Raw genomic sequence first — 24,926 nt, forward strand, 5'->3', positions numbered from 1 at the left:
ACATTAACACTATCCTACACCCACTAGGGACAATTTTTACATTTACCCAGCCAATTAACCTACATACCTGTACGTCTTTGAAGTGTGGGAGGAAACCGAAGATCTCGGAGAAAACCCACGCAGGTCACGGGGAGAACGTACAAACTCCTTACAGTGCAGCACCCGTAGTCAGGATCGAACCTGAGTCTCCGGCGCTGCATTCGCTGTAAAGCAGCAACTCTACCGCTGCGCTACCGTGCCGCCCATGAGAGGTAGAGTCATAGAGGGGAGATACATTTCCTCCCGGTGGATGCAACAAGGACTACAAACCATCATGGCTGCCAGCAAAAGACTACAAAAACCATAGTCAGCAGGGCTGTCTGCCCTGCTGACACTGATTGCTGCTGACACTGATGGCTGCTGACACCGATTGCTGCTGACACTGATTGCTGCTGACACTGATTGCTGCTGACACTGATTGCTGCTGATACTGATTGCTGCTGACACTGATTGCTGCTGACACTGATTGCTGCTGACACTGATTGCTGCTGACACTGATTGCTGCTGACACTGATTGCTGCTGACACTGATTGCTGCTGACACTGATTGCTGCTGACACTGATTGCTGCTCAGCTGAACTAGTTGAGCTGATTGCCTCAGTGAGAGAGCTAAAAGGGAGAGAAGCAGTGTTTGAGTTATATTTTGTAAGAAGGCAGCAAGCTACAGTTTTGATTTAACTACCTGTTTTGGTTTTGTGTACCTGTCTGCAAACAATTAAGTTTACCTGTTTTTGGAAAAGACTAAATATGTGGAATTTAAGTTTGAAAACAAGAACTGTTCTGTCTTCATTTCCGGCACCCACACCTCCCAACCTTCAAGAGAAAAGCTCCCGACCTCTCAAGACATCACAGATTGCAGTGGGATCTTGATCAGCTGGGCGAGTGGGCAGAGGAATAGCTGATGGAGTTTGGTGCAGGTGGGTGAGGGGTGCTTTGGGATTTTGGGAGGTAGGGTTGAGATGGGACCTTCATAGTGTATGTGGGGCCCTGAGGCCGTGGTGGAGCGAGGGATGTAGGGGTGCAGGTGCATAGTTCCCTTGAGGTTGTGTCATGGGTGGGTAGGATGATGGAGAGGGCTTGGTTTGCATTGGCCTATGGCATTCAGGGTACAGAGTGTGGTGTTTGCAATGTTGTGTTGCAGTTGTACAGGACATTGGTGGGGCCACATTTAGAGTGCTGTGTTCAGTCTTGGTCACAGGGATGTCATTGGGCTGGAGGGAGTACAGAGAAGATGTGTGAGGATGTTGTTGGGACTGAGGGGCCTAAGCTGTAAGGAGGCTGGGACTTTGTTCCTTGGAGTGCAGGAGGCTCAAGGGGTGATCTTGAGGAAGTGTACAGAGTCATGGGGGGGAATGGATGAGGTGAAGCATGGTGTCTTTTACCCAGAGTGGGGAGGTTGGGATCTAGAGGACATAGGATTGGGGTGAGAGTGGCAAGAATTAGTGGGAACATAAGGGACAACTTTTTCCCTCTGAAGATGGTGGATATGTGGAAATAATCTGCCAGAGGAGGTTGTTGAGGCAGATACTATAACAGCATTGAAAAGCCACTTGGGCAGGTACATGGATAGAACTGTTTTCGAGGGATATGGGCCAAAGGTGGGCAAATTTGATTAGTTGATATGGGACATCTTGGTCAGCATAGATAAGTTCAGCTGAATGATTTCCATGCTCGATGACTCTATGTGTTTAAGTGCTGATATATATATTTTCAAGGATCATACATGTTGATGAACAATTTATAATGGATGTATAATTGAACTATAATTAAAATAACTTTGTAATGAAGAAAGTTTTCCACTATAAAGCATGTTTCATGACCTTGAGATTATCCTAAATGAAATGAAACTCTTTGGAATGAATTCTCTATTGTAGCACTTACCATTAAACTTCAATATCATTCTTCACCCAAGGATCCTTCCAATCCAAACAGATTTTCCTAGCTGATTTCATCTCCACTCAGAAAGAAACTTCCATCGCTCATTTGGAATCTTACATGTAAAATTTCAACATATTAATTTCAAAATGTAAGGGATTAGACTTCTGTAAGGATTCTTTGGTTTGCACCTTTTAACTTTGGTGGATGGTCTACACACATCTATATACTAAAACTCTTGTTTGTTTTTTCCTGAACTACAGCCAAAACGGTACACGATAGCGCAACAATTTTAGGCCCACCTTACTCACCGTCGTCCCTTTGGTGCTAATGGAAGAAGTTTCATTGAAATCGGTGTTATATTTTTAAAGTTATTCACATTTTAAAGTTTAAATCTATCTCCTAGGGAGGGAGGGGGAGAGGAGGGAGGATAAGGGGGGATGGAGTGGGGAGGGGAGGGAGGGTGGAGGGGAAAAGGAGGGGGGGGAGGGGGAGGATGTGGGGAGGGGGAGGATGTGGGGAGGGGGAGGGAGGTGGAGGAAGGGGGAGGGGGGCAAGGGGGGAGGGAGGTGGGGGGTGGGGGAGGGGGAGGGGGGAGGAGAGAGTGCTGCACCAATGCAGGAGAGGTTTGGGCCAAATGGATCCACTTGGTCGAGTAAATACAACATTTCTCCAGATGTACTGGATACCCCATGGAAATATAAGCAAGGGAATGTTAAGTTCATCGGGGATTTTTAAATGATTTCTTCATTTCTGTATCCTTTAGACAGGGAGAGGCTTCAGTCTCTTATATTAAATTCAGCGGTAGTAAATGTACTGGTTGACATCATTTAAAATTGCAATTGCTTTAAGATCAGTTGCTGCACACTGGAAGATAGCAAATGATACCACACAATTTAAGAAAGAAGGGAGAGAAAAAAATGTGGAACTGAAGACCAGTATGTCAGGAAACAGTAACTTGGAGAATGCTGCAATTGTTTTTACAGCAAATACTAACAAGGCACTCCAGAAATAATAATGGCATTGTGAATAATGAATTAACGATTGAAATGAATAGATTTTTTGATTTTAAGGGAATTATGTGATATGGGAGCTGGATAGGAAAGTGGATAATGTGCTGGATCTACCACGATCTTATTGAATAGTGGGGAAGGATGAAGAGGCCTTAAGACCTCCTTGTACATCCATGAGTCAGAATCAAACATAATCTGATCACTGAGAAAAGAATCTGGGGCAGCATGAGGAAACATTTTTTTTAAGATGAGCTGGTTGCGATCTGAAATCCTTTGCTTGAAATGTTACTGGAAACAACATTTTAAATTGTATTAGAGAATTTTAAGGAAAGACTGGGCCAACTGTTTTACTTTATAAGTTCTGTCACCAAGCTATCATCCGCACATTCGTCCTACAGGTAGACACAAAATGCTGGAGTAACTCAGCGGGACAGGGGGCATCTCGGGAGAGAAGGAATGGATGACGTTTCGGGTCGAGGCCTTTCTTCAGTCTGAAGAAGGGTCTCAGTCTGAAGAAGGGTCTCGACCCGAAATGTCACCCATTCTTTCTCTCCCGAGAGGCTGCCTGATCCGTTGAATTACTGCAGCATTTTGTGTCTACCTTCGATTTAAAACAGCATCTGCAGTTTTTTTCCTACACATTCGTCCTACACTTTCCTTCAGCGCTATACAGTATGTTCCTATTCATAGTATAAAAGGTATGTTAAAAAGGACACTTGCAATTCCTTGGAAGACTGTCACATCTCATACAGGGAATATACAAGGTTAGCCACCTTCCATTCCTTTAAATCAAGGTGTGTTATATTTGCTGGGCAATGAATTGTCATAGAGTTAAAGGCAGCAGAATAGCTGGTGCTAGCATATCAGATTGAATTGCAAATGGAATTTAATCCTGATGGTTACGAGACATTGCACAAATTCCTGGGTGTTAACATCTCAGATAACGTGGCCCAGGCCCAGCACGTAGATGGAAGCATGAAGTGCCAGCAACCCTACTTTCTTAAAAGTTTAAAGAGATCCGGCATGTCACCAAATACTCCAACACAATTCCACAGATACACTGTAGAAAGTATTGTGACTGGTCCCATCATGGCCTGGTATGGCAATTCTATCGCACAGGAATGAAAGAGTTGCAGTCCATGACAGGTACAGCTCCCCCCCCCCCCCCCCCCCCCCCCCGCGCCCTCCATCGAAAGCATCTACATGAGGTGTTGCCTATCATCAAGGATCGCGCAGCGGTAGAGTTGCTGCTTTACAGCGAATGCAGCGCCGGAGACTCAGGTTCGATCCTGACTACGGGTGCTGCACTGTAAGGAGTTTGTACGTTCTCCCCGTGACCTGCGTGGGTTTTCTCCGAGATCTTCGGTTTCCTCCCACACTCCAAAGACGTACAGGTATGTAGGTTAATTGGCTGGGTAAATGTAAAAATTGTCCCTAGTGGGTGTAGGATAATGTTAATGTGCGGGGATAGCTGGGCGGCACGGACTTGGAGGGCCGAAAAGGCCTGTTTCCGGCTGTATATATATGATATGATATGATATGATATGATCCCTGCCATCTTGGCCATGCCATCTTATTGCTGCTACTGTCAGGGAGGAGATCCAGAAGCCTGAAGTCCCACACCACCAGGTTCAGGAATCGTTACTCTCTTACACCGTCAGATTCTTGAACTGACCTGAACAACTCTAATCCTACCTCGGCAACAGAACTCTAAAGACCACTTCTTGCACTACCTTGGGCATGTAGAGGGGAGGGGATAAGATAGATTAAATTGCGAGTAAGAGATAAGTGATTAGAGCAAAACTGAGGAAAAACAGTCACGTAGAAGATGTTTAAAATGTTTAACACATTTGGTGGTGGTGGTGGTGGGGATGGGTTTCTCACAACATTATAAAAGCTTGTGGATGACCCCTTGTATTGCCAAAGCATAGGAGGTTACAGACAAAGTACTAGTAAATGGCATTAATATAGATGAGAACTGGATATCATGGACATGGTAGGCTGATTTGTCTATTTCTGTTGAAGATAGACACAAAATGCTGGAGGAACACATCGGGTGAGGCGGCATCTCTGGAGAAAAGAAATAGGTGATGTTTCGGGTTGAGACCCATCGTCAGACTCATTCAGCCTTTTTCTGTGTTCTTTACCTCTATAAATCGAATGGACTTAACTTAGCTTTGGTGGCCTGTATCATTCTCCCTGTGCCTCTTTAAAATGATGACCAGGATACAATTATTGGATTCAAAGCAGTTTATTTAAAAAACTTGAGCGCAAACAATTTCTCATACATATAATATAGCAAGCTCTTTACAGACAGATTTCTCGCTGTGCCTCGCCACTTATAGCTTAAAATAATATGAAGCATGTTCTTAAACTGAAGGCCAATTATCCACATTACTTTGGTTACTCTAATTTAATGTTCCTTGTGTTACCGAATGACAGAGAAAAGGTGAATGACAGAATAATAGAGACCCTGAAAAGAATGGAGCAGTAGCTGGAAAGATGTGTCTGGAAAACGTGGAGTAGGGTATAGTACCGTGCCCCTGGATTACCAATGTCATCAGATCAGGAAAGCTCAATCACCCCCATCCTGATGTGCCAATAACTGCCATTGAAAAGGGAGACAGGGATTCTTGGCTTTGTCCATCTCATCATAGAATAAAAAAAAGCAAGGTATTATGATAAACCTTTCATAGGTTTCTAGCTGATGTAATCCTTCCAGTTCTTGGCAACAAATTACATGTCCAAAATCAAAGTCCCACAAAGCTGATTTACAAGAATGAACCCATGTTTTTGGAATCTCTATTTTATTGAGAAAATGGAGAAGCTTGGATTATTTAACAAGGCACAGGTAGAGTGAAGGGGAGATTTGAAGCATTTATCCAGTATATCATGAAACATAAAATGGAGAAAGTAAGATGAAAGTGTTGTTCGTGGCGAAAGCACCAGTGTCTAGATGACACGGATGTAAAGAAATTTGCAGGAGAAACACAAGGAAGAGAGCTGTTAATCTGATGTTTCTCTCTGAAAAGACAGTGGAAGCAGATTTAATGGTAACTTTCAATAAAGAGTTCGTTGGAAGCTTTCAATAAAGAGAAATTCCATGGCTTTGAGAATACCTGAAATGGCGGTGGAGTTTTGGTGGTGGGTGGGAGTTGAAGTGCCACAGATGGGTGTACTTGAATATCACTTTTACATAACTAGCAAAGACATTTGGGCTGAATGATCTGCTGTGATCTTCATTCTATGATTTAATATTGGAGGCTTTCCCTTATAGGGAAGAGATAGAAGATTTGGCATTATATTTAGGAACAGACAAATACATTTTAGAATGCCATGTATTTAATGCATAAATCATATCAGAGATACAATCCTTTTTATTTAGAATTAAAATCACTTCACCGTAAAAACGTTTGTAGGTATAAAACCTGTTTCATCACCTCAGGATACCATTGTGGCAATGAAGCCTTTCAAAATGTATCCGACTATTGAGTACTGTTAAGCATGCCAATAATAAGCGTTTTCACCCAGTCAGCCTTCCCACTCAAACAAGACGTTTTATTCTTTCTCAGATAAGCTCTGAAAGAAAAAGGGAGACATTTTATCTTTCTAGTTATTAGATTTTTGGGGGGGGGGGGGAATGGGGGGGGGGGGGGGGGATGGGGGGGGAGGTAAATTACAACATCATTTAATTAAAAAATGTTTGTCAGAGTTCTCTTGTTTGTCCGTTTTACTTGTGGCAGATCATCTGCAGATAAAATTATAATTCGTACAATTTCTCCAGATTATCATGAATCCCACCCATTGAAATATAAACATGAAAATTTAAATGCATGAACGATTCTTACTTGATTTCTGTAAACTTGCATTTGTGGCCTGCAGTGATGATTTCAATTTTATAAATATCATTCTTGGACATGCGTTTTGTTGCATAATGTCTACAGGTACAGTATGCTCCATTGTTATTTATATGACCCGCTGTAAAACGAATGACATGTTGTAAAAATATATTCCTTAAAATGAGTTTTATTACTTTGTGTTCACAATGTGGCCTTTTCTTTGGCCTTCTGCACTGTTACAACAAGGTCTATTCTAAGACCGAGGAAGGACATACCAAGTTTCATCTGGACACATAGTAACCTGCAAGACAGAACATCAAACAGAACAACCTAGAGAACACACACTGTCTTTTCCTTTGAATCAGAACCTGCCAAACCCCCTCGGAATTTCTATGTTTCAGTGTGATCACCTCTCATTTTTTTAAGTTACAATGAGTAACCCGTTTCGACTTTTTCAACCTTTTCCACCGAGACAATTCATGTCTAAGATTATCCAAATGAACATTCATAGAAACGTAGAAACATAGAAAATAGGTGCAGGAGTAGGCCATTCGGCCCTTCGAGCCTGCACCGCCATTCAATAAGATCATGGCTGATCATCCAACTCAGTATCCCGTACCTGCCTTCTCTCCATACCCCCTGATCCTTTTAGCCACAAGGGCCACATCTAACTCCCTCTTAAATATAGCCAATTAACTGGCCTCAACTACCTACTGTGGCAGAGAATTCCACAGATTCACCACTCTCTGTGTGAAAAAAAACGTTCTCATCTCGGTCCTAAAAGACTTCCCCCTTATCCTTAAACCGTGACCCCTTGTTCTGGACTTCCCCAACATCGGGAACAGTCTTCCTGCATCTAGCCTGCCCAACCCCTTAAGAATTTTGTAAGTTTCTATAAGATCCCCCCTCAATCTTCTAAATTCCGGTGAACTGTCTTCAATAGTTCCATTCAACTGGCCGAATTAATCAAAAATCCAATTGTATTACAACTATAAAGCTTAAAGACTATAAATGACAAGATCTAGGGTATTTTCCTCACCCATGGACAAAGCTGCACAAATTCCAAGCAGCAGCAGCAGCAGGAATGTAGCACTAACACTGTAGTTCATTGTCGGATTCCAGTCTTCCCGAGCAGTCTTTCAGCCTTCCTGATTCAGTTGGCTTTTCTTGGTGCCTTCTATTTCCTCTGCCATTTATATTCCAACTAACCGGGGGTTGCGCAATATAACAAACTTACAAAGGGCAATCACTGGTGCAGCAGAAAACCCTGATGACACCAAGATAGTCAAACAGATAATAAGCAGATATGTTGCAATTTGTAGATCATATCAAAATACACAGTTTGTTTTTAAGAAAAGGATAGCTGCAAAAAAGGTGATGGTGTGATGGAGATCATGGGAATAGCGGAGTCAGGGGGTAAGGGGAGAAGGCAGGAACGGGGTACTGATTGAGAATGATCAGCCATGATCACATTGAATGGCGGTGCTGGCTCGAAGGGCCGAATGGCCTCCTCCTGCACCTATTGTCTATTGTCTATTGTCTATTGAAATTGGAATAGGAGTAGGCCATACGGCACTTGATCCTCTCTCATGCTCAATAAAACAATGGCTAATCCAACGTTTCAAATCCGCTCTCCCACCCTGTCCCATAACACTTGATTCATTTACTGATTACAAATCTATCTCCACTTTGAATATATTCAAAGATTCAGCCTTTCCTGGGATAAGGAATTCAATTAAGTCACCGATTTTTGAGAGAAGATATTCTTCCTTGTCTCATTCATACATGAGTCCTCCACCTTGTTCTGCGTTGATGTGTTTTGGTCCCAGACTTTACTACAAGCAGGATCATCCTTCCAACACCTGGCTGCCAAATCCCTTCAGTATTTCCATGTTTCAGTGTGATCACCTCTTATTTTTTAAGTTACAATAAGTACAGCCCCAACCATTTCAACCTTTCTCTCATAAGACAATCCATATCCAGTGAACATCCTGTGAACTGTCTCCAATAATTATCTATTGTTCCTTAAATAACAGGATCACAAAACTGCTCACAGTACTCTAATGTTATCTCACTAATGCTTTATGCAATAGCCTTACCCTTTGTTTACATTCCATCTCTTTTGAAATGAAAGGCAGTTTTCTGCTTCCTTCTTGATCCGCGCTGCAACTATGAGAGCCTTCTGTATTCGTGCTGCATGTTTCTGCATGTTTCTGCTATCTTTTGCCATTTAAATCATAATTTGACTACACCTCCTCTCACCCTGCCTTTTGTAAGGACGCCATCCCTTATTCTCAATTTCTCTGTCTACACTGCATCTTTTCCCAAGATGGCGCTTTCCATTCTCGGATATCTGGGATGTCCTCTTCCTTCAGTAAATGTGGTTTCCCCTCCTTCTGTTGTGAATGGATCCATCACCTGTGTCTCTTCTATGCCCTGCAGTACCTTTTTTGCTCCCTATCCCCACAGATGGACGAGGACTAAGTTCCCCTGTTCCACATCTTTCATTCCACCAGCCTCCGCAACCAACACATTATTCTCCGACATTTCTGCCACCTTCAACCTGAACCCACTGCCAGTCACACCTTCCCCATCCCCACTCCATTCTGCTTTTCATAGAGAATCTCCCTGTGCAGCTCTTTGGTTTAGTCATCCATTCCCACCCAATCTGCCTCCTCGCCAGGTACTTTCTCCTACCACCACACCTGACATAACACCTGTCCCTACATCTCCTCTCTCACTTCCCTCCAGGAACCCCAGCAGCCCTTCCAGGTGAGAGAGAGGTCCAAATGTAAACCTCGTCTACTGCATTTGGTAGTCTGCAAGCAGGTTGGCGAAACGTGGTGTCAAGGAACATTTGTGAGTTTAAGGTTACAACTGACAAGAGTCTGGACAGAACTGTGAACAATGATCTTTTCAGGGTGCAAGGTGCTTGATGCATCCTCATCTCCGTTCTAAATAGCCTACCCCTTATTCTTAAACTGTGGCCCCTGGTTCGGGACTCCCCCAACATTGGGAACACGCTTCCTGCCTCCAACGTGTCCAACCCTTTAATAATCTTATATGTTTTGATAAGATCCCCTTTCATCCTTCCAAATTCCAGTGTATACAAGCCTAGTCGCTCCAGTCTTTCAACATATGACAGTCCCGCCATTCCGGGAATTAACCTAGGATCCGCCCACTCACACAACCTGTCCAAGTCACCCTACAACCTCATAGCATCTTCCTCACAGTTCACACTACCACCCAGCTTTGTATCATCTGCAAATTTGCTAATGGTACTTTTAATCCCTTCAGCCAAGTCATTAATGTATATTGTAAATAGCTGTGGTCCCAGCACCGAGCTTTGTGGTACCCCACTAGTTACTGCCTGTCATTCTGAAAGGGGCCCATTTATCCCCACTCTTTGCTTTCTGTCTGTCAACCAATTTTCTATCCATGTCAGTACCCTACCCCCAATACCATGTGCTCTAATTTTGCCCACTAATCTCCTACGTGGAACCTTGTCGAAGGCTTTCTGAAAGTCGAGGTATACCACATCCACCGGCTCTCCCCAGTCAATTTTCCTAGTTACATCCTCAAAGAATTCCAGAAGATTAGTCAAGCATGATTTCCCCTTCGTAAATACATGCTGACTCGGAACGATCCTGTTACTACTATCCAAATGCTCCACAATTTCGTCTTTTATAATTGACTCCAGCATCTTCCCCACCACTGATGTCAGACTAACTGGTCTATAATTTCCCGTTTTCTCTCTCCCTCCTTTCTTAAATAGTGGGACAACATTAGCTACCATCCAATCCACAGGAACTGATCCTGAATCTATAGAACTTTGGAAAATGATCACCAATGCGTCCACAATTTCTAGCGCCACCTCCTTAAGTACCCTGGGATGCAGACCATCAGGCTTTGGGGATTTATTAGCCTTCAGTCCCATCAGTCTACCCAACACCATTTCCTGCCTAATGTGGATTTCCTTCAGTTCCTCCGTCACCCTAGGATCTCTTGCAACTAGAACATCTGGGTGATTGCTTGTATCTTCCTTAATGAAGACAGATCCAAAGTACCGGTTCAACTCGTCTGCCATTTCCTTGTTCCCCATAATAAATTCCCCTGCTTCGGTCTTCAAGGGACCCACATTTGCCTTGACTATTTTTTTCCTCTTTACATACCTAAAAAAGCTTTTAGAAACATAGAAACATAGAAACATAGAAAATAGGTGCAGTAGGCCATTCGGCCCTTCGAGCCTGCACCGCCATTCAATATGATCATGGCTGATCATTCAGCTCAGTAGCCTGTACCTGCCTTCTCTCCATACCCCTTTAGCAAAAAGGGCCACATCTAACTCCCTCTTAAATATAGCCAATGAACTGGCCTCAACTACCTTCTTTTTTACTATCCTCCTTTATATTATTGGCTAGTTTACCCTCGTACCTCATCAATAACTACAATTCTAGTGCAAAAAAACCCTACTCGTACCTTAGTGCAACTAAAACAGTTCTTAAAATAAACAATCAAGCACGTTACTATGGATTGTGTGATGCCTCTAAGTAGCATTGATGGGGAAAATTTGATGTATTTTCTTCTTGGGCTGAGATGTGGGAGCTGTTTTGGTTGCACTGTTGAGTTCCATGTGATCTACATGTCAGTGTTGCAGGCTGATCCATATAGACTGCTTGCTCAAGTATCACACTCAGGTAGTCGGTGCACATTGAGAAGATGTTTTCATAAAATGGAGTCCTGTGTACTTCCTGTCAGACATTTGTCCTGTTGAAGCATGGTGCGTGAGTGTCATTGGCAGTGCCAGCCTTTATGTCCCACTCGATTCATGGGTATCCTTTGGAATTTAGGATGGTGCTGTGACAATGGTTAGTCAATTCAACCCCCAACACAAGGACAAGTCAACGATTAATATTCAGGAAGATATTGAAGAGTTGCTGAAATTTGCTTACTGCTCAACCTCATTTTTATCAAATGATCAAACTGACGAAATCTCTGGTGATAAAATAAGCGTTTCATGGAAAAATATCGCAACAGATATTCTGAAAAAAACAAATTTGCAAAACCCCAAATGCAGAAGAGAAATGCAGAAGATAGAAATGACTTGACGAATGTGAGCTGTGGCCACAGGATGAGGCTTGAACCGTTTGAGGCTGTGGTGAGTGGGTGGAGGGGCAAATGCTGGGAGAGCAGGTCCATCTGGCGAAGGAAATGATTTGGAAATTCTCGCACGTCCCAATCACAAAATGGAAAGGTCTGGGGAATGCCTGGTTGCGAAGCCTGGAATAATTCTCCCTGGGATATGTGCCTTTCAAGAGATCGGCTGGCAGTTGATATGACAATGCACCTGTTGCAAATACTGACAGCACAGTGATGGGCTCAGAGAGAGCATCACGGGGCTTGACCAGCAGAAATGGGTGGCTCAAAAGATGGATTATTGTCTCAGACTGAGTGTCTGGGTGATCTCAGAAGAATATAATCTTTCAGGAGATTAATAACAACCAACAGATGCAGAGTTAGTGTCATAGAGTCAGAGTGATACAGTGTGGCAACAGGTCCTTCAGCCCAACTTGTCCACACCGGCCAACATGTCCCAGCTACACTAGTCCCACCTGCCTGTGCTTGGTCCATATCCCTCCAAACCTGTCCTATCCATGTGTCTGTCTTACTGTTTCTTAAACGTGAGGATAGTCCCAGCCTCAATTACCTCCTCTGGCGGCTTGTTCCATACACCCACCACCTTTTGTGTGAAAAAGTTACCCCTCAGATTCCTATTAAATCTTTTTCCCGTCATCTTGAACCTATGTCCTCTGGTTCTCGATTCCCCTACTCTGGGCAAGAGATTCTGTGCTTCCAACCTATCTATTCTTCTCATGATTTTATACACCTCGATAAGATCACTCCGCATCCTCCTGCTCAACCAATCCCAATAGCTCACACCCTCTAGTCCTGGCAACATCCTCGTAAATCTTCTCTGAACCCCTTCAAGATTGACAATATATTTCCTATAATATGGTGCCCAGAACTGAACACAATATTCTAAATGCAGTCTCCCCAGCGTCTTATACAACTGCAACATGACCTCCCACCTTCTATACTCAATACTCTGACTGATGAAGGCCAATGTGCCAAAAGCCTTTTTGACCACCTTATCTACCTGCGACTCGACCATCAAGGAACCATGCACCTGCACTCCTAGATCCCTCTGCTCTACAACGCTACCCAGAGGCCTACCATTTACTGTGTAGGTCCTGCTCTTGTTAGATGTCTCAAAATGCAACACCTCACATTTTTCTGTATTAAATTCCATCAAACATTCCTCCGTCCACCTGGCTAATGGATCAAGATCCTGCTGCAATCTTTCACAACCATCTTCACTAAATGCAAAACCACCCACGTTTGTTTCATCAGCAAACTTGCTAATCTCACCCTATATGTTCTCATCCAAATCATTGACGTCGATGACAAACAGTAACGGGCCCAACACCGGATGCTAAGGTACACCATTATTCACAGGCCTCCAGTCCGAGAAGCAGCCTTCCACCATCACCCTCTGCTCCCTTCCATGGAGCCAATTTGCTATCCATTCAGCTATCTCTCCTTTGATCCCATGCAATCTAACCTTCCAGAGCAGCCGACCATGAGGAACCTTGTCAAATGCCTTAATGAAATCCATGTAGCTTTTTGGTCACATCTTGAAAAAACTCAATCAGATTTGTGAGAAATGACTTTCCACATACAAAACCATGCTGACTATCCCTAATCAGCCCTTACCTGTCCAAATGCCTATAAAACCTATACCCTCAGAATACTCTAGTAACTTTCCAACTATAGATGCTAAGCTCACCGGTCTACAGTTCCCAGCATTTCCCCTGCAGCCTTTCTTGACAAGAGGCACAACATTTGCCACTCTCCAGTCCTCCGGCACCTCTCCTGTGTTTAAGGACGACTCATAAATTTCAACCAGGGCTCCCGCAATTTCCTCTCTAGTTTTCCGCAATGTCCTCGGATATATCTGATCGGGCCCTGGAGATTTGTCTACCTTCACACACAATAGTACCTTCAGTTCTTCTTTGATGGTAACACGTACTGCTCTCAAGCCATTCCCATTGACTGCCCCAAGTTCCTCCATCTTACTGTCTTTCTCCTCGATAAATACAGAGGAGAAAAACTCATTGAGGGCCTTGCTCATCTCCTGTGCCTCCACACAGAGGTGCCCGCTTTGATTCTAGTTACCCTTTTCCCCCTTGTCTCGTTTGTTTATTTGTTTGTTCCTGAACTACAGCCAAAATGGTACACGATAGCGCGGCCATTTTAGGCCCACCTTATTCACCGTCGTCCCTTTGGTGCTAATGGAAGAGGTTCCATTGAAATCGGTGTTATATTTGTAAAGTTATTCACATTTTAAAGTTTAAATCTATCTCCTAAGGAGGGAGGGAGGGGGGAGGGAGGGGAGGGGATGGAGGGAGGGCGAGGAGGGATAAGGGGGATGGAGTGGGGGGGAGGGGAAGGGGGACGGAGTGGGGGGGAGGGGAAGAGGAGAGGGAGGGAGGAAGGAGGGGGGATAAGGGGGGTTGAGGGGAGATAAGGGAGGTTGAGGGGGCGGAGGGGGGTGGAGTGGCGGGAGTGGAGGGAGGGGGGGAGTGGGGGGAGGGGAGGGGAGTGGGGGGTGAGGGGGGAGGGAGGTAGTAGGAGGGGGGGAAGGGGAGGAGTGAAGGGGGAGTGGAGGGGGGAGTGGAGGGAGGGGGTAGTGGAGCGAGGGGGAGGGGGGAGTGGGGAGGGAGAGTGGAGGGGAGAGTGGAGGGGAGAGCGGAGGGGACAGCGGAGGGGAGTGCAGAGGAGGGAGGGGGGTGAGGGGGGAGGGAGGTAATAGGAGGGGGGAAGGGGAGGAGTGAAGGGGGGAGTGGAGGGAGGGGGTAGTGGAGCGAGGGGGAGGGGGGAGTGGGGAGGGAGAGTGGAGGGGAGAGCGGAGGGGAGAGCGGAAGGGAGAGCGGAGGGGAGTGCAGAGGGGGGAGGGGGGGGGGGGAGGAGAGGGTGCTGCACGAATGCAGGAGAGCTTTGGGCCCAACAAGTCCACTTGGTCTCGTGTATTTATAAAATCTTTTGGGATGGCCCCTTTTTGCCCTTCTGATTTCCTTTTTCAGTTCACTCCTTAGTTCCCAAAACTCCTCCAGGGATGCACTTGATCCCAGCCGCCTATACCAATCCCACACATGCTTCTTGTTTTTGATCAATGCCTCAATTTCCCTCATCAACCAAGCTTCCTTACATCTGCCTGCCCTGCCCTTCACTCTAACAGGGACGTACAGCCTGAATAATCGTCAGCACACTTTTACAAACATCTCACTTGGCCGATTTTCCTTTCCCCTCAAATAACCTGCTCCAGTCAACTGGAATTCTCTGCCTCAGAGGGCAGTGGAGGTCAATTCTCTGAATGCATTCAAGAGAGAGCTGGATAGAGCTCTTAAGGATAGCGGAGCCAGGGGGTATGGGGAGAAGGCAGGAACGGGGTACTGATTGAGAATGATCAGCCATGATCACATTGAATGGCGGTGCTGGCTCGAAGGGCCGAATGGCCTCCTCCTGTACCTATTGTCTATTGTCTATTGTCTATTGAGCGAGACCTTCTCTCTTACCCTCAAAGTTGGCCTTACCCCAGTTGAGCATTTTCACACGTGGGCCCTCTCTGTCCCATTCCATAAATATCTTAAACTTAATTGAACTGTGGTCACTGCTCCCAAAAGGCTCTTCCACAAACACTTCATTAACTTGCCCTTCCCAATTTCCCAAGTTGTTGGAACTTGGGGATAGGATCCGACGGCCATGAGCTCAGTCATTGCCCAAACTCACAAATTTGTTCATGCAAGTGGCCCGATCTGTGTGGTATGCATCATGTGGAATACACAATGTCTATGAGATCCAACACTGTAGAGCCATAGAGTCATAGAGTCAGCACTGAAACAGGCTCCTTGGCCAGGCTTGCCCATGCGGACCAAGGTGCCCCATCTACAATAGTCCCACCTGCCCACATTTGGACCATATCTCTCTCAACCTTTCCTGTCCATGCACTTGCCCAAATGTCTTTTAAACATTGTTATAGTTATTAACTCAACCACCTCCTCTGGCAGCTCATTTTATATACTCACCTGCCTCTGTGCAGCTGGGACATGTTGGCCGGTGTGGGCAAGTTTTCACACTGTATCACTCTATGACTCTATGACTCTATATATTGCACCTTGTGCTGGTGAACAGCAACAGGATCAGAGGGCAAAGATGGATGTGGGAGAGAATGGGATCCAGGAAATAAGGTGGGAAATATGACTGTAGAAACAAGGAAATGTGATGGTGCCTTAACAAGGAAAGATAAAAATGCTGGAGCAACTCAACAGGTCAGGCAACATCGATGGGGCTCAGTCTGAAGAAGGATCCTGATCCAAAACGTCACCTATCCATGTTCTCCAGGGATGCTGCCTGACCTGTTGAGTTACTCCAGCAATTTGTGTCTTTCCAGGGGAATGCAACTGATGAGAATGGGAGAGCTAGCATAGATGCCTCAGGCCAAACGGCCTCCTTCTATTCTGTGAAAAGTATATGAGATACATTGCTGATGTTTCGTTAAATTTGGATCTGACATTTTGTTTTGCATTCACCAAATCTCTGGTGGGTTACATTCAAGAACATTCATTAAATGATCATCACATATTCTACACTATCATCTGTTTTTACCATTCCAAATATCAGAATCAGAATCAGAATCAGAATCAGAATTACCTTTATTGTCATCCAAAAAAACAAGTCTTTTGGACGAGATTTTGTCACCCACAGTCCAATAGTAAGAGCAATACAAATAAGCAATTACACAACCACAAACCAACACAAAACAACAAACAAAAAGAAAAATCCATCACAGCGAGTCTCCTCCAGTCACCTCCTCACTGTGATGGAAGGCCAGAATGTCATTTCTCTTCCCCTGCCATCTTCTCCCGCGGTCAGGCTGTTGAAGTTGCCAGGCCACGCCGGACGGTGAAAGGTCCACAGCGGGCCGACCCAAGTCCCGCGATCCGGGGCGGGCGAAGATGCTGCCGCCGCCGCTGCATGTCGGGGCAGTCGTGGACAAAGCTCAATATTTTCGTATAATTTTAGAAATGTTCTAGCATTTATCTTATTAAATTTTGCAAACATATTTCCTCTTTTAACATTGGTTATTGCTTTGCAGTGAACAGGTCTTGCATTCATCTTAACTCTTCCCCTACCCTTAAATAAGTCTGTCAATGTCATTGAAAACCCCAAGAAATGTGATTATCATTTTATCTTTCAATGTGCATTTCATGCACACAAAAAAATGCAATCCAGCTTCTAATTCCACCAATGTTTACTAATAAGGACTAATTTATCTCCTATTACACATGTTGGGTAAGTTCACACATTTCCCAAATTTTTCACAAAAATTTCTGTCCCAAATGCTGACCAAAACAACTATAGTGAGACTTTGTCTTGTCCCCATCATTTCCTAAGTCATCACTATGTAAACTATGGTTGCAAGCTGTTGATATCAATTTGAATGACCCTGTGGGTGTTTATTGACTACTTTAGGTACAATACTCAGATAATTCTCCATTTTAGCAATTTTTTTCTGACCACTGGCTCTTTAGCTCTACCCACTTGTCTTCATGTGTCAGGGCACTGAGAATAGGAGATGGGATATCATGTTACAACTTTGCAAGATGTTGATGAGAGCACGCTTGGCCTATTGGGTGCAGTTCAGGTCAGTTAACGTTTGCAAATATGTCATTAAGCTGGAAAAAGTGCTGGAGTAATGCAGCGTCAGCATCTCTGTAGAAAAGGAATAGATGACGTTTCGGGTTGAGACCCTTCTTCTTCAGAAGAAGAATCTTTAAATTCGCCGACAACACGATAATTTTTGGACGAATTACAGAAAATGATGTCAGAATGTAGGAGGGAGATCGATCGTCTGACTGAATAGTGCCAGAACAGTAACCTTGCTCTCACTAGACAATAGACAATAGGTGCAGGAGTAGGCCATTTGGCCCTTCAAGCCAGCACATCCATTCAATGTGATCATGGCTGATCATTCACAACCAGTACTCCGTTTCTGCCTTCTCCCCATATCCCTTGACTCCGCTATCTTTAAGAGCTCTATCTAGCTCTCTCTTGAAAGCATCCAAAGAATTGGCCTCCACTGTCTTCTGAGGCAGAGAATTCCACAGATTTACAACTCTCTGAGTGAAAAAGTTTTTCCTCATCTCTGCTCTAAATGGCCTACCACTTATTCTTAAACTGTGGCCCCTGGTTCTGGACTCCCCCAACATTGGGAACATGTTTACTGCCTCTAGCATGTCCAATCCCTTAATTATCTTATATGTTTCAATAAGATCCCCTCTCATCCTGCTAAATTCCAGTGTATACAAGCCTAGTCGCTCCAGTATTTCAACATATGATGGTTCCGCCATCCCGGGAATTAACCTAGTAAACCTACGCTGCACGCCCTCAACAACAAGAATATCCTTCCTCAAATTTACAAACCAAAACTGCACACAGTACTCCAGGTGCGGTCTCATTAGGGCTCTTTACAACTGCAGAAGGACCTCTTTGCTCCTATACTCAACTCCTCTTGTCATAAAGGCCAACATGCCATTAGCTTTTTTCACTGCCTGCTGTACCCGCATGCTTACTTTAAATGACTGATGAACAAGAACACCCAGTTCTCTTTGTACTTCCCCATTTCCTAACGACAACATTCAGATAATAATCTGCCTTCCTGTTCTTACCTCACATTTATTCAAGATTCAAGATTCATATCTTTATTTGTCATCCAAAAAACAAGTTTTTTGGACGAAATTTAGTCACCCATAGTCCAACAATAAAAGCAATAAAATAAGCAAATTACACAAATAAGCAAATTACACAACCCCAACCAACACACAAAAAAAAGAAATATCCATCACAGTGAGTCTCCTCCAGTCACCTCCTCACTGTGATGGAAGGCCAGAATGTCTTTTCCCTTCCCCTGCCGTCTTCTCCCGCGGCCAGGCTGGTGTCGTTGCCACGTTCCAGGCCGCGCCGGACGGTGAAAGGTCCGCATCGGGCCGACCCAAGCCCCGCGATCCGGGGCGGGCGAACACGCTGCCGCTGCTGCTGCACGTCGGGGCGGTCACGGCTCCTGACATTGAAGCCCCTTGCCGAGCAGAGAAAAATCCCGCGGCCTATTTCAGGCCGCGCTGGACGGTGAAATGTCCGCGGTGGGCCGACCCAATCCCCGCGATCCGGGGTGGGCAAACACGCTGCCGCTGCCGGAGCTCCCGATGTCGGCATCCATGCGGCCCGAGCCGAAGCCTCCACATTAAACTGCATCTGCCATGCATCTGCCCACTCACACAACCTGAGGCTGAGAATTCCACAGATCTACAACTCTCTGACAGAAAAAAGTTTTTCCTCATTTCCGTTGTAAATGGCCTACCCCTTATTCTTAAACTGTGGCCCCTGGTTCTGGACTACACCCAACATTGGGAACATGTTTCCTGCCTCTAACGTGTCCAATCCCTTCATAATCTTATATGTTTCAATAAGAACCTCTCTCATCCTTCTAAATTCCAGCGTATACAAGCCTCTCAACATTTTGTAAAACCATGAAACTGATTGTTGTCTTTGGAAGATGAAAACTCAGGATCCATAAATCTGTCTTCATCGATGTGTCAATGGTGGAGGAAATCAACGATTTCACAATGGCCTAGTTTGGCAACTCGAACACTCGGGACAAAGATGACAAAGAGTGGCCCAGTTTATCAAGGGTACTGACCTCCCCATCATCTAAGGCATCTACAGGAGGCGCTGCACCACCCTGGCCTGGATCTCATTTCAGTCCTGCCATTGGGAAGTAATCTATAATGTCCAGGTTCAGGAACAGCTTCATCCCAACCACCCTGGCTATTGAATACCATGAACTCCAACTGAATTCTGGAGTACAAACTGCCTTGATCGCACGAGGGACTTTGGGTTTTGTTTTTGTATTATGTTTTCATGCTTGCTGTGCTGTTGCAAGAAGGAGGTCATTGTGTAGGAAGGAACAGCAGATGCTGGTTTAAACCAAAGATAGACACACAATGCTCGAGTAACTCAGCAGGACAGGCAGCATCTCTGGAGAGAAGGAACGGGTGAGCCTTTGGGTAGAGACCCTTCTTCAGACTGTCAGACCTCAGACAAAGAATGTCATTGTTCTGTTTCGGGGCATTTAACAATAAAACACTCTTGAAATTTTTTGAGGATGTGACAAGTAAAATGGATAAAGGAGAGCCAGTGAATGTAGTGTATCTAGACTTTCAGAAAGCCTTTGATAAGGTGCCACACAGCAGGTTGGTGAGCAAAATTAGAGCACATGGTATTGGGGGTAGGGTATTGACATGGATAGAGAATTGGTTGGCAGACAGGAAACAAAGTGTAGAAATAAACGGGTTATTTTCAGAATGGCAGGCAGTGGCGAGTGGAGTGCCACAAGGCTCGATGCTGGGGCCGCAACTATTTACAATATATATTAATGATTTGGATGATGGAATTAGAAGTAACACTAGCAAGTTTGCAGATGACACAAAGCTGGGTGGCAGGGTGACGGATAGGTTGAATGAGTGGGCAGATGCATGGCAGATGTGGGCAGATGCATTATCTACATAATGTAGATAAATGTGAGGTTATCCATTTTGGCGTCAAAAACAAGGAGGCAGATTTTTATCTCAAAGGTGCAGATTAGGTAAAGGGGAAGTGCAACGAGACCTTGGTGTCCTTGTACACCAGTCACTGAAAGTAAGCGTGCAGGTACAGCAGGCAGTGAAGAAAGCTAATGGCATGGCCTTCATAACGAGAGGATTTGAATATAGGTGTAAAGAGGTCCTTCTGCAGTTGTATAGGGCCCTGGTGAGACCACATATGGAGTATTGTGTGCAGTTTTGATCTCCTAATTTGAGGAAGGACGTCCTTGCTATTGAGGCAGTGCTACGTAGGTTCACAAGGTTAATCCCTGGGATGGAGGGATTGTCCTATGAGGAAAGATTGGAAAGACTGGGCGTGTATTCACTGGCGTTTAGAAGGATGAGAGGGGATCTTATAGAGACATATAAAATTATAAAAGGACTGGACAAACTAGATGCGGCACGGTAGCGCAGCGGTAGAGTTGCTGCTTTACAGCGAATGCAGCAGACTCAGGTTCGATCCTGATTACGGGTGCTGCACTGTAAGGAGTTTGTACGTTCTCCCCGTGACCTGCGTGGGTTTTCTCCGAGATCTTCGGTTTCCTCCCACACTCCAAAGACGTACAGGTATGTAGGTTAATTGGCTGGGTAAATGTAAAAATTGTCCCTAGTGGGTGTAAGATAGTGTTAATGTGCGGGGATCGCTGGGCGGCACGGACTTGGAGGGCCGAAAAGGCCTGTTTCCGGCTGTATATATATGATGATATGATAAAAACGTTCCCAATGTTGGGGGAGACCAGGGGCCACAGTCTAAGAATAAAGGGGAGGCCATTTAAAACTGAGGTGAAAAGAACCTTTTTAATCGAGAGAGTTGTGAATTTGTGGAATTCTCTGCCACAAAAGGCAGTGGAAGTCAATTCACTGGATAATTTAAAAGAGAGTTAGATAGAGCTCTAGGAGCCAGTGGAATCAAGGGATATGGGGAGAAGGCAGGCACAGGTTACTGATTGTGGATGATCAGCCATGATCACAATGAATGGCGGTGCTTGCTTGAAGGGCCAAATGGCCTCCTCCTGCACCTGTTTTCTATGTTTCTATGTTTCTATGACACTCGACTCTCTCTCCACTCTTGACTCTATGACAATTTAATAAATCATGAGGTTATATTCATAGCTCCCCAGTTCATCAAAATCTACACAAAAATGGTTTGAGAGTAAGTGTATCAAACACTTTTTAAATTTGGGGTAATTAATTGACTGATTTCTTAATGATAAAGTTACATTAAATTGTCTTTTGGAGTCATGGTTAAACGACAATGCAGGTGGTCCCATAGGCATGAAGACAGCCATGAAACTGAGGCCCACAGAGTCTGGGTAATTGTACATGTGAATTCCATTCCACCTCGATGAATTCATTTCCAATGGCTGGGAAGATGCCACTGGGATTAGTGGCGGCACGGTGGCGCAGTTGGTACAACTGCTGCCTCACAACACCAGGTACCCGAGTTTGATCCTGACCTCGGGTGCTGTCTGTGTGGAGTTTGTACATTCTCCCTGGGAGTACGTGGATTTCTTCTGGGTGTTCAAGTTTCCTCACACATCCCAAAGATATGCAGGTTTGTAGGTTAGCTGACATTGCCCTAGTGCGCAGGAAATGGATGTGAATGTGTGGTAATATGGAACCAATGCGATCGAATAGTTGTTCGTGGGTGTGGGCATGTGGGGCTGAAGGGCCCATTTACATGTTGGATCTTTCAATCAACAGGTCCACCAACGTGCTTACGATCTGTAGATGTCAGACAACAAATGAGAGTCTGGCTGCAGATTCTTTCATGGTTTTCTGGGGGACATTTGACAGGTTAGTGGCTCGGGATGAGGTCTTCGGAGATTGCCACTCCTGGATTTCTGGGGAGGAACAGGGGCTGGGGAAGACGAGCCAGCAGGAGCATTGAAGGGTGTGAGGGGCCGTGCTCGAGGGTGATCTGCCTCAGGAGAGAGAGTGAATGGCTGGTGGTCAGAAGGTGGGGGAGATTAGGATGGGTGCAGGACAAAGTGGGGGAGTGGAGAGGCAGAGTACAGGGTAAAGGGAGGTAAGTGAAGAAGGGTGGAGAGGGTGAAACTGAAAGGGAAGGGTCAGTGATAGGGAGACTGAGGAGGGAGCATTGAAGCAGAGTGGGTTCAGGTGTGAGGGGAGGGTTGCAAGAAAATAGGTCTAGGCAAATCATGTGTGCGTATTTGGGTGCAATGTCTAATGAGTTTTCTATTCTTAGACGGGGAGAGAGTGTGTGTGTGGCTCTGTTGTCAGAATACATTTTCTGAGTGAGAAAGAGAAACAAATGGAGATGGTGTGTGTGTGTGTGTGTCCATGGTACATATGTGTGTGTGAAGCATTCACGAGAGTTGGACTCCAGTGATCCAGGGCCTCCTTGTCATTGGATCAGCAAGCCTTTGTGCTTCATGCACATGTACATTTCCAAAATACTCCCCTGGACATTTCCAAAATAGCAACTCACAGATTGCTTTTAATAATTAAATTACTGAGAGAATTTTTGAAGAAACCTCTGAATTTGCAGCATCATAATGATTTTCCTCTCCAAAACTTAATGTATGATGGATGATTGAGAAATTCCCTGGTGTTGTTTGCAGTGACAAACATCGCCGATCACCGAAGATAAACACAAAATGCTGGAGTAACTCAGCGGGACAGCCGGCATCTCTGAAGAGAAGAAATGGGTGACGTTTCGGGTCAAGACCCTTCTTCAGACCGAATGGCTCTCAGTTGCATAGTTCAGTCACCTGAATGTTCCCCTGGCGTAGCTTACTTAGAATCTCTGTCCAAACAAATCTAGAGCCTTTCATTGGCCTCCACTCAGCAGGTTTCAAATTAATACCGTTTTTTAAATTGACTATGGCTAACAAAGTGCACCAGGTTCCTCTGCTGCTTTGTGGTGCTCCACTTAACTGAAAAAATATTCAGCTGGAAAGGTCATGATAGAAACATAGAAACATAGAAAGTAGGTGCAGGAGGAGGCCATTTGGCCTTTTGAGCCAGCAGCACCATTCATTGTGATCATGGCTGATCATCCACAATTGATATCATTGCAATAAACAGTGATGTTCCCAGGGTTGCTTATCCTATGCACACACAGATCATCTGCAGTAGAAGTATAGTTTATTCCATTTGTTATAAGAGGGTGATGGGAGTTGAAGTGGGGGGGGGGGGGGGGGGGGGGGAGGGGGCGGGCATAATTAGGGAGCAGTGTGCAGTGGGATTTGTGCAGAAATAGGAAAAAAAGTGTTTGATGATTGCCGTGGACTCTGTTTCTGTGCTGTATAGCATTATTAGTGTCTTATAACACACAACAGGAGAAAAGTCATGCTATGCGGTCAGAATGATGAATCAGCCAAAAGGTGCGAACATTCAGGATTTCAACAGAGAAACTGTCAAGAAATTGATAAGGAAATAGAAGGCAGAATGGTTAATCTTGTAAGAAACATAAAATTTAAAAAAAACAGTAAAGATTTTTATTATATTTACGAAGTGAAAAAAGCACAATATGATTTCCTCATAGACTGAGACAAAAGAAACTGTGTTGAGAAATAATGACATTACAGAGAATTTAAACAAATATTTAGTGTCTGTCAACAAGTGAGAAGTTACAGAAAATCGCCCAGAAGTAATGGTCAACTGCAGGCCCATTTTGGAAAGTATGTGCAGTTGTACAAGACGTTGGTGAAACTGCACTTGGAGTATGGTATACAGTTTTAGTCACCTTTCCATAGGAAAGATGTCATTAAGCTACCTGTTCCCCCTTGGTCAATTAATCCGCCGTCATGGTCTCAACTTCCACTGCTTCGCCGATGATATCCAGCTCCTCATCTCCACCAAGTCAATCTCCACTACCACATACTCTACACTGACAAACTGCATCACTGAAATAAAATCTTGGCTTCAATCAAATTTCCTCAAACTCAACTGCAACAAATCTGAAATCATCATCATTGGTCCAAAAACGCTCACCAAATCCACCCAAAACTTCATCCTCAATATTGATGGTCTCCCAGTATCCACCTCCCCTCACATCCGGAATCTTGGAATCATCTTTGATCAAACCCTCTCCTTCGACAAACACATCAAACACATCACAAAGACAGCCTTCTTCCACCTCAAAAACATCGCCCGTCTCCGTCCATCCCTCTCCTCCACAGCTGCAGAAACCCTCATCCACGCCTTCATCACCTCCCGTCTGGACTACTGCAACAGCCTCCTCTATGGCTCACCCTCAAAAATCATCAGTAAACTTCAATACATTCAAAACTCCGCTGCCCGTCTACTCACCCACTCCCCGATCCGTGACCATATCACTCCCGTCCTTTACAAGCTCCACTGGCTCCCCATCCCCCAGAGAATCCAGTACAAAATCCTCCTCATGACCTACAAAGCCCTCCATAACCTGGCCCC

General features: G+C 44.8%; 2 long non-coding RNA genes across 3 annotated transcripts in view; one reads left to right on the forward strand and one right to left on the reverse strand.

Moving 5' to 3' along the window:
- The window catches only part of LOC144597306 (uncharacterized), an 81,171-nt gene that overhangs the window by 22,780 nt on the left and 33,465 nt on the right, over nucleotides 1-24,926 (forward strand). The window lies entirely within an intron of this gene.
- On the reverse strand, nucleotides 5,200-7,923 carry LOC144600710 (uncharacterized). The gene is made up of 3 exons (XR_013548172.1): nucleotides 7,805-7,923; nucleotides 6,775-6,904; nucleotides 5,200-6,505 (listed from the first exon to the last, which is right to left on the reverse strand). It is a non-coding gene; the product is annotated as an uncharacterized LOC144600710 (long non-coding RNA).

The sequence above is a fragment of the Rhinoraja longicauda genome, chromosome 1 (genome assembly GCF_053455715.1).
Source record: "Rhinoraja longicauda isolate Sanriku21f chromosome 1, sRhiLon1.1, whole genome shotgun sequence".
NCBI classification, from domain to species: Eukaryota; Metazoa; Chordata; class Chondrichthyes; order Rajiformes; family Arhynchobatidae; genus Rhinoraja; species Rhinoraja longicauda.